Raw genomic sequence first — 13,627 nt, 5'->3', positions numbered from 1 at the left:
CACACAGGAACTCACACGTGTTAAAATTTACCAGGCCTCTAGTTCATTAGCGTCCTTTTCTTTTCTCATGTGGAAAAGAGTAGATAAAACATACATTGAGAAAAGAAGACATTACGTTTCAGAGGTGACCACGATATGACAAGGCCTCCTTTTCATAATAAACATTGTTCGTTCTCCGGGCGGTAAGACAGTGTGCAGTGCTATAAAAACTGTAATTATTCTCTCAACAGGAAGCCTGCATTTAGAGTGATAGGAAGTATCTCTAAAAACCTGTTCAGTTCAGACTGCTAGTCTTAATTATATGTATTAGGAGTTTGTGTCTTCACTTTTTCTCTTTAAAAATTCAAAGGAAAAAACCTAATTATAACTTGGACCCTAGTAAATTGGCCCATATTTAGACGATGAACATTTGGCAATCTCTCTGCTCACCATGATGCTCTTGACTGATGCAGCTGCTACTGCAGCCAAACTGACTACCCCCACATAATTTGTTGTTGTTGTTCCGGGACAGAACTAAAACAAACAAAAGCCAAACTGAAGGGAAATGACAAAATGGTGTTGTCTTAAGTAAACAGGTGCCCAATTTTGAAAGGGGTGAAGTTGATTCCACAAGTGGGGCCCTATGTTTAGAATGGCATGTGATTCGAAGTAGCTAGATGACATGGACTCGGAGTCAGGAGGATTTGAGTTCAAATGCTACCTTAGACATTTAATAGTTGTATGAATCTGAGCAAGTCACTTTTTTATCTGTAAAGTGGAGATGATAATAATAATGATGATGATGATGATGATGATGATGATGATGATGATGATGATGATGATGATAACGGGGTTAGTATGAGGATCAAAGGAGACAATATGTGTAAAGTAGACCCGAAAGCTTCATAAAAATGTTGGTTATTATTAAATGTCCACCTTTCTGTATTTCACTTAGAAAATGGTAAATGAAGAATTAAAGCTTATTGGTAGGAGCTTTACTTTCCCTTCAGATTAAAATTGGGAATGAATGAAGCTTTCTAGTGATGATTACTTATGGTCATTTTTCCTAGTTCTAAAATTCTGGGATTCTATGATATCTCTCTATGACTGAAGCATAATTGGATGGAAATGGAATTTGGCTTCAATTCTCTTGGTAGAGAGACTACTTTACTTGAAGATCTTCATTTTAGTCCAGATTAAGCCATTCACTAGTTGTATGATTATGGACAAAACACTTTACTTTTCCTTTGGTTTCTTCCCTCTTCAAACCACATGGGTGCCAAAATAATCTACTTAAAAATACATATCTGCCCATATCATTCCCTTTCTCAAGACTTTTTAGTGGCTCTTTATTGCCTCTGGGATATAGTATGAATTATTTAGTTTGTCATTTAAAATTCTCTACAGTTTGGTTCCAGCATGTAACTATTTCTTATGCACCTGTGACCAAATCCTACCTTCCCCCCTCAACTCCCCCACCAAAGTTCTGGGCTCTCGTGGACCTGGTATGGTCCTTAAGACTAACCCAAAGGTGGTAAATTTTTTCTTCTCCTTTTGCCTATTTCTTTACCTCTTCCTCTCATCTCTTTTCTTTTTCTCCTCCCTCCCCTTTCTACCCAGCATTATTCCAGGAAATATCTGAAATAAAGCTTGGGTGAATGTAGCTCTTGTCCATGTTTCCAAAAACATGAAGAAAAGGGTCTGTAGTTCCCATATAAACACTTAGGGTATGTTGTGGAAATCAGGTATGGAACAGCCTTTATTTGTCTCTGTAGAAACTGCAGAAGATGCAGAGGACTTACAGGAGCTCATAAAGAGATACAAGAAAACATAAGCAGTCAAAGAGTCTTTCAGCTTCCTCCTCATCTCCCTCCAGAAAGGAGCTGAATTTGGGCTTACTGTTGAGGGAACCCTTTGTGGTCCCAGTGAATGCCTCATTCCCATGGAGTCCTACACAGTTGCTCCCTAAGACATGTAGTGTGATGTGGTTTAGAGTCATTCTGGAAGGAAAACATGCTCTGGGAGCTGTGGAGCAAGCAAATCCCCTCCCCACTGGACTTGACTTGTTTGAATAGTTTACCTGGCCTTGCACTTTAAATAGCATGATGCTGGGGAACTAGATAGAGAGTCCTCTTCTTTCTCCATGAAGTACTCTGTATCAGGAAATCCTCCTTAATTTCTAAAAGGGGACTTCCCTGAACTCTTGAACTTGGGAAATGCCTAGGAAATCTCCTTACTTAAACTAGAAGTCCTGATTCTAGAATTCTATAGTTCAGGGAACTAAAAAGTCCTTCCTCCTCTCCATGTGTCAGAATTCCAACCTATGTCTGACCCCAAGGTAGCCATTTTCAGTTCAGAGAACAGATTGTATATAGGCACAATTGCCCTTCTCTCTTAGAACTCAAATCTACTCAGTTGTGTACTGGTCTGTCTTCTGAAGACACAAATTCACAAGAGAATGTGAATAGAATTGTCAGGTTGTTTTTATAGATCATGGAGAGGGGCAGCACCTACTTCATTTTGGGGATCATCCTTTCTCCTGCCCCACTGGCAGGACAGACTAGGACAGGTCACTTCCATCAGCCCAGTGGTGCAGAGCCTGAGACCTTCCTCTATTTTGCCCCAACCCACCAATAGGCAGCAGAAAGACTGGCAACATCTGAAGGAACCACAGATTTTTCTCATCCCCAACTAATTCTCATTGTCTAATTGTCTAGTTCCTAATAGGCACAGATCACACGCTGCCAGATCTCTTCCCCTTCCCATTTCCATTCCACTTGCTCTTCCATTTCTCTTTCCCTTTCCCCTTCTGTGTTGAATTCCTCAGATGCCTTTAAACAGTAGTCTACATTCCATAATTCCATCAAATTGATTGGGTGACTTATCAATTTGATTGGGTCTCCCTTTATATACATTATTCTCTTGACCTCTAAATAGTCTCATTCCAGCCAAATTACCCCACTTGCTTTTTCCCTAATGTGGCATTCCATTTCACACCTCTGTTCATAAGCCTTACCCCATTCCTGTAATCTGCTACCTTATTTCCCCTGCCTCTTAGAATCCTTGGCCTCCTTTAAAGCTGAGGCTAGGTACTTCTTCCTATGAAAAGCCTTTCCTGAACCTTCCTTTTGCTTTGTTCTCTCTCTCCTTAATTTATATTATATTTACTTGTCTCCCTATATGTTGAATCCCAGAGTACAATGTAAACTCCTTCAAGGTAGAGAGTATGAATTTATGTTTACCAGAAGAATGTCTGGAGCTATAGAGTAGAGCTCTAGAACCCATTGTCACAATACTTATATTGTTGGGATGACCCTGGGAAAATGAGACTGACTTAATTTTACTGTTCAGCATCTGATGTTTATGTCACATCATCATGTTCCTCAGAGGTAGTGATCAGGCTAAATTTCCCTGCATGAACTTTTCCCTCATGCCACTATGGTGGCCTGAGAGATGTATAGGAAGCATAATTTAATTAATATCTAGTCAATCTTGGGTCTCAGATTGTAACCACATGGGAAAATTTCTTAACATTGGGGCTAATGGTTTATTTGTTCCATAGGAGTTTTTGAAACACCCACACAGATGTGTATATTTCATATCTTTCATTAGCAACTCTAAGGAAAATTTAAACATTGAGAAGTTTAGGAACTGACTGGGTTAACTTGTTCCAGTGGTGCCCAATCAATCCAATAGATGATGCCAATGTGGCTTTGATTAAATCAGATTAGGGTAAAAAATAATTTAATCATCTGCTCTATAGTTTCACACCTGGAAGCACTGGTCCCATAGCTTAAACCAGAGGTGTCAAACATGCCCTTGTGGGCACATTCCCAGTGTAGCTGAATGAGATTAAAATGTAATTGAGAAATATTTAACAAAATAATTAGAAATACAATAAAATATAAATAACATTACATTTTAAAACTAAGTCAATATGCTACTACCAAAGAGCCTTGCATATGACTTAGTGGACCCCTGTTTGTACTTGAGTTTGACAACATTGGCTTACATAGTGTTAAGGTAGTTGGCAAATTGAGATAAGTCCATTTTATAGCCTGAAACCAGATGTTGCTATTCTATATGGACTCAACTAGGATCACATTTTATAGCTTATAAAATTTCTTGTCAGTTGAATTTTTCCTGTAAATTGATTGGAAATCATTATCTCCTATCATTAAATAACTGTCTAGGCAACCCTAGTTTCATCTTGGAATGATTTAAGTGGACAGTGAGAGTTAGAAACAGGGTGTGCTGGTAAATGTTTAACGACCCAAGACACATTTTAAAGTTTGATCTGCATTATTAACATTTCCCCTCTCACTTTGTTAGGTCTAGAAAATCAACAAAACAATAAATCAAGCCCTGATTTGTAGTGGTTATTTATTTCTGAGGTGTAAATGCTCACAATGAAAACTTAACAGTTGGCTTTTTGAAGCTGCTATGAGTTGTTGCCAGCACATACCTGGTTGGAAACCACTTACCTTTGGCATGAACCAGCCAGTTCTCAGTGGAGTTTATATCTCCAACTACTAAACTGCATCAGGTATTGATTTTCTCTGTAACAAGGGTCACTAGAAAAAAAGCAACTAAGGGAAAGTATTATGCTTAAAACTATAAAAATTTTATAGCAGAATCTTACTGAGTCTCCTTAATGATAGGAACCTATAGTTTGAAATATAGGATTTTTTCTAATTAACCAGCATGTGAATGAACACAGTAAAAATCAAGCGATGTTGCTATCAATGATGAGCCATTCATTAATTTTGATAAATTGAGTTCAATTTGGATTGTATGTCACAGTGTATTTGTTATTTTTTTGTTGCATAATTTATGAGAGTAATATGCAGCATGAAATATCTAGACGGTTTTCTGCATATTACCAAAATAAATTATTTGATAAGAAGCTGAGTGAAAATTATCAAGTTCAAGGGGGACTTGGGAGACTTGACTGACTGTTGAAAACAGCACACACTAGAGAATTATCTGGTTTTTCATTTACTTTATCACTAGAGAGATAATATTTTACACAAATCCCTAATATAAATTCAACTAAAAATACCACTTAATTCTTCTGCCCATTGCTACCTAGCCCCAGTGTGGGATGTTTTAGGTAATCATAATTGTGCAAAGGCAGCCCAATTCTACATATACAGTGCTTGTACTACCAAAGTAAATAATAAATTCTGTATCAAAACAGTAAATAACAAAGGAAATCAAATGGTAGAGTTATTCTCCACTCTATCCTCATATATGGAAAGGTATCATTGTTCAGGTCCAAAGCAGAAGGAACACTACCCGGAGAGCCATCCTTGGTAAGGAGGGATTATACATAGCAGCTAAATGTAGCACCAGACGGTGCCTCAACACTGTTCTACTCTCCCTCTGCAATGGCCACTCTGCTGTGCCTTCAATGGCATCATTTGCTGCTTCCCTGCTGCTCTGATTTCATTTGCTACACTTCTCTTGTTGCAACAGCTTGTTCTTCCTCAGAAGAAGTGTCTACTGTTTTACAAGACTGTCTGGGCCAACATGCCTGGGATTTAATCAACAAATTTTCAGCATCAGGTCTCATTACACCTAGCGGATGCTCAGGTATCAGTCAAGATCTTTTGACCAGATTCATTGCTACCCCAAAAGATTTTTGCTTAGACCTTCCTTCTAGGGGGGTCCATAGGTTCATAGATTTGGAATTGGAAAGCATGTTATAGATCATCTAGTTTAATTTTCTTAGTCTTCAGATGGGGAAGCTGAGCCTCCTCACCAATTGCCCATCTAGTAATTCTCCTTGCCTTCAAGTGGAGCCATACCTGTGTCAGACCAAAGAGACTATACTATTTCAAAAGACTCCCAATGACCATCTCTCAATAATCCATTCCAGTGTACTTACAACTTAATTGTGATAATTTTCCTTACTTCTTTTATTTCTTTCTTGTTTTTAACATTTTATTTTTTCTTAGTTACATGTAAAAACAATTTTTAACCTTTTTTTTTTTTAGAATTTTGAGTTCCAAATTCTCTCCCAGCTTTCCTTCCCTCCCCCTCCCCTCTTTGAGAAGGCAAGTGATTTGATAATGGTTATACATATACAGCCATGCAAAACATGTTTCCATATTAGTCAGGTTGTGAAAGAAAACACAGAAAAAAAAGAAAAATAAAGCAAAAAAAAATCGGTATGTTTTGATCTGCATTCAGATTCCATCAGTTTTTCCTCTGGAGGTGGGTAACATTTTTCTTCATAGGTCCTTCAGAATTGTTTTGAATCTTTGTATTGCTGAGAATAACTAAATCCTTTACAATTCATCATTGTACAATATTGCTGTTAATGTGTATAATGTTTTCCTGGTTCTACTCACTTCACTTTGCATCAGTTTGTACAAATCTTCACAGGTTTTCCTGAGAGCATCCTCCACATAATTTCTTATAGCACACAATAGTATTCCATTACAATTAAATACCACAACTTGTTCAGCCATTCCCCAGTTGATCGAATATCCCCTCAATTTTTAATTCTTTGCCACCACAAAAACTAAATATTTATAAATAAATATAAATTTGTACATGTGGGTGCTTTTCTTTTTTTTTCAATCTTTTTAGGGTACACACTTAGTAGTGGCATTGCTGGGTCACAGGTTAGTTTTATAGTCCTTTCGACAGCATCTTCCTTATTTCTAACTCAAATGCCTCACGTTACAAATAAATCAATTCCTTTGTTCAATCTTCAATAGAAATGGAAAGCAGAAGGGCACTCTTCTATCAGCTCATCTTCAAATGGAAGTGGAATGGCCCTTCATCTGAGCCTCAGCCTAAGGCCAATTCTGCCTCCTGTTTATCTGGTACCTAAAGTAGTAGTTCACAAGTTGTGAGCTGTGGACCCAGGTGATCATGGACTTATTGTTAAGAAGCTCTTGAATCCATATGTTTCCCATGCACTGGTATGTTTGTTGTTGTTGTATAGTCTTTTCAGTCATGTCCAACTCTTTGTGACCCCAGATGGGGTTTTCTTGACAAAGACACTGGAGTGGTTCGCCATTTTCTTCTTCAGCTCATTTCACAGATGAGGAAACTGAGGCAAACAGGGTTAAGTGACTTGCCCCAGGTCACACAGCTAGTAAGTGTTTAAGGCCAGATTTGAATTCAGGAAGATGAGTCTTCCTGGTAGCAGGTCCAGCACTCTATCCACTGCTCCAACAAAATATGCCTCACGAATAGTGTTTTCTGCCAATGATTTTTATTATCCATGTTTCATTTGTGTCTAATGAGAAAAAAATTTCTGGCCTTTTGGGAATAAAATGTGATCATTTCCTTTAAAAGCATTACTGCATTCATCATAACTTTTTGTCATGTATTTTTTCAATCAACAAGTACTACTATAACCCATGATCATAATGGGAGGGGGTCCCCGATATTTTTGAGGTTAAAAGAGATCTCATTTAAAAAAAAACAATTTTGAGGACCACTGATCTAAGTCATATGGATATTTCTTCCATTAACAGTTTATTTTAGTTAACAATTCATGTACCGCTAAGATCTTAAAAGATCTCAGTTCGTTCAACCATAAATGGACGATGATCCAGCACTTGAAAAGAGCCTGATTAAGACACCTGATATTTCAGAGAGACTGCCTAATGGACAATTTGGCTATTTATTCCTAGAGGTTGTCTAAACTCTATCCCTGTATTAAGTTAGATCATCAGAAAACTATGCACTGGAACCATATTATCTTAGGTCCCTGTGAAAAAGCTTTCACTATGTTAAGATGGAATTTTATGCCTCAGCTCTTATAGAAGGTCAATATCAGTAATGTCTACTTGAAAAATGTGTCCATATATTTTGTGAGACTGTTGCCAAAGACATTGTCCATTATGTTGCTCAGTGCCCCTCACATAAAGATCCATGTAACAAATTCCTGTTGATAGAGGTCAGTACCATGACAAAGTATGTCTGCCCCCAAGCCCCAGCATATCTGATTCCTTATAGTAAACAACGAGAGCTATATAATTAAGTGTATCTTCTTCTTTGCTTTATCTCTGATCAAATTCAGAGTTAACTCAGAGCTAAGTTCAGGGGACAATTCTAATAATTCATTCAAGCCAGGTGCCTGTTTAATCTGTTTTTCTGCTCCTTTCAACTATTCTCTCAATTCTGATTATTATTTTTCTGTTTTTAAATTTTGAATTGCAGTATTTCAGATGTGATTTTTATGCAACCTGTATCAAATCCTTTTCCTTTTTGGAAGACAGGGTATGAATCATTAACGAATATTTCTTATCAGAGATTCCTGACTTTTTTGGGGGGTGTATTTTTTTTGCTTGATTTTGAATTATCCTCTTCTTTTTCCTCCTGTGCTTCTGGGCTACTCACCTAAGAATGCCAGGTGAGTGGCCTACTAAAAGATAACAATGTATATTTGAGATCATAAAACTGAAAGGTATAAGATTCTGGGAAAAGATACACGTTGGAGAGCACTTCAATGAGGAATCATCAAAGAGATCTTGGAAAATTGAGTGGAGATAGTAATCTGAGCTAGACATGATCAGTCATAAAGCCTAGGATCCATCAGCAGTCTCAGCTGTGCAAATGATCTCAGAACTAGAAGATTGCCTCAAAATGTAGTTGGGAACTTAGTGGTCTTTCCCATGTGAAATAGAGACTTTGGAGCAGTCAGATAAGGCATCCTGTTCCTGGAGACCAATGGGAGCTGGTATAAGGTTGCAGGAGTAATGGTATCTGCTAACAAGTCTGCATGGACACTAATGAAACAAAGCCCAGATGCCAGCATAGATTATAATGCAGAATTAATATTCACCTTGGAAGTATAGAACAAGATTGATCATCTAGCAAATTTGTTTCAGGAAAACCAATCAGGAGAGGGAGAAATTGGTCAGAGAATGGTAGGACTTCCGTATGCAAAACCATGGAGACATCCAGGGAGCTGACAGAAGGGAATGTGAGGTCATTGAGGGACAGTCTAGCAGAGGTTCCCAAAATGGGCTACACTGCCCCCTGGGGGTGCAGGAATGATCCACAGAGGCAGTAGTAGCCTCAAGTGCAGTTGGGGGACGTTGAATAAAAATAAGGGGGAGGTGGAAGCATAAGGAAAGAAGAGAAGAAAAATTTGAAAAATTGTTCATACATGTTTCATTTATTGTGTAACAGAATTAAAGTCGCAGTGATTATGTTATTTAAAACACACACACACACACACACACACACACACACACACACACAAAATGCAAGTTATAACCAATCAGTGGTCAAGTCAGCTGACAAATCTTAACAAGCAAGTGTTGGCAGGCTTGTAGCACATTGTCGGGAAGTTCAGAATGCCTCAGCAGGATTATATGTGTGTAATGACTTGTTAACAATACGATACTGTATGCTTACATGACTCGATATTGCATCATCAAAATTTCAATGCAGGAAAAACCCCACAAATTTATAATAAATTAATTTATGTCATTTTTTTAAAAAAAAATTAATATTTTTTTTGAAATGATGCAAATTAAAGGGTTAAAGAAGGTAGATTTCCAGGGAGGCGCTGAGTATTTTTTTTTTTAAAGGGGGTGGTAGGCCAAATAAATTTGGGAACCTCTGTTCTAAAGCCTAGGTGAGAAATATCTGAGACTAGATTTCTCTACTAGGGAGCCAAGAGTAAAATTTCAAAGGGCCAGAAACTATAGCAAGCTCTAGGAAGGGATATAGGATATACCTGCAAAGTCAGTATACTATAACCTGAAATTCTGAGAATAATATTTAGGTCCAGGTAGGGAAGTATCTTTCACAACTGTGGCAGAGATAAGCTTGTAAATGTTTAACAACCAGCTCTCCAAGAAAAAAAGTACACATGACACAAATGTTTAAGTTTAATCCACAATATTAACGTTTCCTCTGTTGCTTTCTTAAGTCTAGAAATCAACAAATCAGGCCCTAATCTGTAGCATTGGCCAATTTCCCAAGTGTAAACACTAGCACTGAAAAATGAACAATTGCCTCCTGGGCCAGTAGGAATGGGCTCCAGCACACCCAGAGATAAAGCTTGAGGTGCTGACTCAGAGCAAACAGCTGTCAGGTGGACAAGCTAGCTTAGCAGTTTCTGGTAGAGCTGGCTTTCGTGGAAGTGTTGGACTATCCTGCAGCAGCTACACAGAGGTGTACTTGTGGTGGAGGGGAGTAAGGCAGTGTCCTTCCTCTCACATGGCAGCAGGTGCTTACAGAAATCTTTCACTAGTCAATTAGCATTTATAAAATAAGTTCTTGTCTGACCCTGCATGACCCCATTTGGGGTTTTCTTGGCAGAGATACTGGAGTGATTTGCCATTTCCTTCTCCAGCTCATTTTACAGATGAGGAAACTGAGGTAAACAGGGTTTAAGTTACTTGCCCAGGGTCACACAGCTAGTAAGAGTCTGAGGCCAGATTTGAACTCAAGAGAGGAGTCTTTCTGACTCCAGGCCTGGCACTCCATGCTCTATGGCGCCACCTGGTGGCTCAAAGTAAGCATTTACCATGCATCAGTTACTGAGACTACAAATACAAGTAGAGAGACAGCTTCTTCCCTAAGGGGGCTTACATTTTAATGGAGGAAGGCAACACATAAAAAGAAGGTGCAAACTAGGATAGGGGGCATGGCAGAGGAAGTCTGGAGTGAGCCTGCAGAGGAACAAGGCATAGTGTGTCTGAGTGTACTCATTAAATGGACATTCTAGGAGGAGCCATTAAGGGAAGTTCTAACATGTGAATTCCAAGGCTGGAATGAAGCTTCAGGATGCAAAGCTGGGGTGTGGTGCTGCTTTGGCATGGTAGAGACAGGTTGGAGTATAGACTGGAGCAGCATTAGTCCTTAATGGTTGTTATCCCCACCTTTCTGGACACTTCTACTCATGGAGGTTATCCATTGTGTTATCATTAAGACTGTCCAGCTGCCTTAGAGTTCCATGATGGCAGAACCAGGGAATGCAAATGACTCTACCCTTCTAATTGTGAGTAACTCACCCCCTTTCCTCCCTTAGTGGGAGATTTTTGTGCCATGCCCCATGTGTCAGGAACTTTGATCAGTGATTCAAGTCAGAGCTACCTTCTCCTTGTCGCCTGCAGAGCAGTGTCATTGCGCCATCATAATCGTTTTGACCAGACTTTGACTTCACTTCCAGGGATGATCAGTACCAGCTTCTGCAGCTTGTAGACAGCTGCCTGGGAACAGTGAGAGATCAAATGACTTGCTCAGGGGCAAACAGCCAGTATGTATTAGAGACTGACCTTGAACCAACATCTTTCTGATTATAAGCAAATCTCTATTCACTATATCAGTCTGTCTTTGATCGTCATTATCTTATTAACTATCGTTAGAGCCAACTAGGTGGCACAGTTGCTAGACTATTGGGTCTGGAGTTAGGAAGTCTTGAGCTCAAATCTGGCCTCAGACACACATTATACCTGTGTGAACGTGGACAAGTCATTTAACCTCTGTCTACCTCAGTTTCCTTATTATAAAATGGGAATGATAATAGCACCAACCTCCCAGAGTTATTATGAGGATCGAGTAAGATGGTATTTATAAAATGGTTAGCACAATGCCTGCCACATAGTAGGTGCTTAATAAATATAATTTCCTTCCTTCCCAACTAGGATAGTGTTTTATGGTTGTAAAACTGGCATACATTATTCTATTTGATCCTAACAGCCACCCTGTGAGATAGATAGCACACAATACTCAATACTTTGATGGGTTTGTGATTTCATCTATGTGGTGCTCCTTCCAACCACTTTGATGACAATTCATCTGATCCTTCTCATCCTGGGCCAACTCTTGTCCATATTCTCCTATCTACAGAGGGTCCAGCTAGTGTCCTTCCTTTCATTCTCTTGATGAGCTTTATTTACCAATAGAGGACACAAGTGGTTCATTTGTTAGTCCTCATTCATGCTACATGATCACCTCATCTCTTTTCTATTCATACACATATTCAATAATAGGATCTGTTTTTTCAGCTGAGGAGACTGAAGCTCTGGGAAATGGGGCCATTTGCCAAAGGTCACACTGATTTTAAGTAGTAGGTCCAGGACTCAAACCTCAGGTCCAGTGTCCTCTCTACTACTCCATGCCGGGGGGCCCCAGTGCTCTCAGGGTGTGTAGTCATAGGAAGTACTCCTGCAGAGCCATCCTGCACAAGTCAAGGTGGTCTGGGATAAGGTTTGGCTCATGGACCGCTGCCTGAGGCAATTATGTGCCGCAGGCAACACCTTTACACATCCTTCCTTGTAGACAGGAATATAATGGGGAAATGTAGGGAAGACTGACTTTTGTTCTGGCATCCAAGCCAGGCAGAACTGGGGCAGGGCTGACTCTGGGGAAAGAATTAAAAGGATGAGTCAGTGCAATAAGAGGAGAGTGAAGTAAGAGCCGACCTACTCCATTTTTATCTTCATTGAGGATTAAGTCTAGCTTTTAAGTTTTATAACTTTGTAACTTGTCTCCTTTACTTATTATTTTAAAACTTCTCCTACTTTTTTTTTTTTACTAGAAAGAGAAGAACATTTTTAGGATATATAAAGGAAGATTATTTAGGAAAAAACAAGTTGGGAGAGAAACGGAATCCTCCCGCTTCACACTGAAAGAGCTGAATTGAGAAAAGGGGGGGGTGCAATGAGTTAAAAAAGGAGGGGGCAAAGAAAAGGAAGGAACTAGTGAGTCAAGCCCTGGGATTCATGGATGAAAAAAAAAGTAGGACTAGGAGAGCTGATAGGCCAGCCACCAAGAAGAGCTTCTAGGGGTGTAATATCAACAGAAACACCTCTGCCATACCACATCCACAGAGATTTTAAAAATTAAAATGTATTTGGTCTGAAGAATTTCACACCTCTTGAGCTCAATAGAGACAACTTGGATAAATAGCTTGACCAGGGTTGGGAATTGTAATTGATAATTCAATTTAATTTCGTTCAATTCAATTCAATTCAATTCACATCTATGTAAAATGTGAGGCAGGGTTCTAGCAATGTGAAAGAGAAGTCCCAAACCAGTCCCAACCCTCTTACATTCTAAAGTAACACTTCTTGTAACTTTCATAGTTTTAATCCAAGTTAACAGCCTTTTCTAAGCTAAGTAAACAAACTCTGGGCCCTTAACCTTTTGCTACTCTGTCAGAATAAGAATGAAATTTATCAATATTTGTGGAAATAGAATGGAATGCATGGTTATATTTGAGGTCCAAGTGCATCAATTCGGTTCATTTGTATGGGAGAGAATAGACTGTGTTTGAAGTCAGCAGATATAAAGAACTTGTGTTTTGATTTGTTACTGCTCCAGCAGTTTGTTGTTGGGTATCAGACCAGAAAGCAGAGTGTCAAGAAATCTAATCCTCACACGAGGCTGCGTATTTGGAATTCATCAAGCCTAGGAAAGACATACACATTTTTAAAATGCCATAGAAGATAATCTCTTATGTGGCATTTAAAATGTGTGTGTGTGTACATACATATATACATACTTACATACATACTTACATACATATGTACATGCATACATATATAAATATAAATATATATATACATATATATATATGTAAATATAAATGCCATATAAGGTAATCCCTGGGGCAGCTAAATGGCATAGTTGATAGTTTGCCTGGAATCTAAGCCTGGAATCA

The sequence above is a fragment of the Phascolarctos cinereus genome, unplaced genomic scaffold (genome assembly GCF_003287225.1).
Source record: "Phascolarctos cinereus isolate Bilbo 61053 unplaced genomic scaffold, phaCin_HiC Scaffold_726;HRSCAF=1367, whole genome shotgun sequence".
Classification (NCBI taxonomy): domain Eukaryota; kingdom Metazoa; phylum Chordata; class Mammalia; order Diprotodontia; family Phascolarctidae; genus Phascolarctos; species Phascolarctos cinereus.
The sequence above is the reverse complement of the archived record's forward strand: the minus strand, read 5'-3'. Positions refer to the sequence as shown.